The sequence below is a fragment of the Nothoprocta perdicaria genome, unplaced genomic scaffold (genome assembly GCF_003342845.1).
Source record: "Nothoprocta perdicaria isolate Ctin4 unplaced genomic scaffold, notPer1 scaffold_629, whole genome shotgun sequence".
Taxonomy (NCBI): Eukaryota; Metazoa; Chordata; class Aves; order Tinamiformes; family Tinamidae; genus Nothoprocta; species Nothoprocta perdicaria.
The window spans coordinates 22,909-24,434 of NW_020455898.1; the positions used below are offsets into that span (position 1 = coordinate 22,909).

Sequence of the window (1,526 nt, forward strand, 5' to 3'; positions counted from 1 at the left end):
AGGGACACAGTGACGGCGCCGCGGGGGCCACAGCGAAGGCGCACGGGCTGCAGTGCCAGCGCGGGGGACGTGGTGACAGCGCGGGAGATGCTGTGACCATCCGGGGGACACGGTGACRGTGCAGGGACACGGTGACAGCCCAGGGGACGTGATGACAGCCTGGGGACATGGTGACGGGAGGGCCGCGATGACGGCGCGGGGGCCGCGGGGATGGCACGGGGGCTGTGGTGACAGCGCAGCGGTCGTGGTGACAATGGGGGGGCCGTGGTGGCCACGGGGGGGCTGCGGTGGCCGCGGGGAGGACACGGTGACAATGGGGGACATGGTGACCGCGGGGGGGACACGGTGGCCGCGGGGGCCGTACCCAGGGCGGCGATGTCGGCCAGCGGCTCCTCGGCGCCCTCGGGCCGCAGCAGGTCCGTGTGGCTGCGCTGCAGGGTGGCCCGGCGCAGGGCTCCCACGGCGGCCACGCGCGGCAAGCGAGACGGGCGTCACCCGGCGCGGCCACCGGCCCCCACATGTGGCTACCACCCCCAGCCTGCGGCCACCGCCCCCCTGGATACGGCTACCGAGCACAGCTTGGGGCCACCAACCCCCACATGTGGCTACCACCCCCCACATGTGGCTACCACCCCCACATGTGGCTACCACCCCCAGCCTGCGGCCACCGCCCCCCTGGATACAGCTACCGAGCACAGCTTGGGGCCACCAACCCCTACATGTGGCTACCAACCCCCACATGTGGCTACCACCCCCAGCCTGCGGCCACCGCCCCCCTGGATATGGCTACCGAGCACAGCTTGGGGCCACCAACCCCCACATGTGGCTACCAACCCCCCAGCTCAGAGCCACACACCCTCTTGGCTTGGGCTATCAAACTCCTCGTTTGGGCTATAAAACCCTGATTTGGGCTATGAAAGCCCCCCATTTGGGCTATAACCCTCCATTTGGGCTATGAAACCCCCTGATTTGGGCTAACACCCCCAGATTTGGGCTATGKAACCCCCCATTTGGGCTATGGACCCCCTAGATTTGGGCTATCACCCCCGTTTGGGGCCCTACCGCCCGCCGTGGCCAGCGGGCGCGGGCGGCACCGGCCCCGCGGCGCCTCCCCGGCGTTGGGCACTCACCATCGAAGGGCAGTCGAGGCTCGGCCTCCGCATCGTCCTCCGCCAGGATCACCTCTTCTGGGGGGGAAGCGCCCGCCTCAGCCCGGGGCCACCGAGGCCACCAGGGCCACCAAGGGGCCACCAAGGGGCCACCGGGGTCCCCTGCGCAGCCAGGGGTACCCAGGAGCACCCGGTGGTACCCAGGGAGCATCCGCCAGCGGCATGCAGGGATGCAGGGCGGAGGGAGGCAGGATAAAGGGATGGGATGGGACGCGGGGATACAGGGATGGAGAAGTGGAAGGATGCAGGGAGGGAGGGATGCAGGATAAAGGGATGAGACGGGACGGGATGGAAAGAGAGAGGGATACAGGGATGGAGAGGTCAAGGATGCAGAGAGGGAGGGGTGGAAGGATGGAG

At 69.0% G+C, this 1,526-nt stretch overlaps 1 protein-coding gene across 1 annotated transcript in view; it reads right to left on the reverse strand.

Moving 5' to 3' along the window:
* The window catches only part of LOC112956403 (voltage-dependent P/Q-type calcium channel subunit alpha-1A-like), a gene marked incomplete at both ends in the record, with an annotated part of 36,513 nt that overhangs the window by 22,089 nt on the left and 12,898 nt on the right, over positions 1-1,526 (reverse strand). The window lies entirely within an intron of this gene.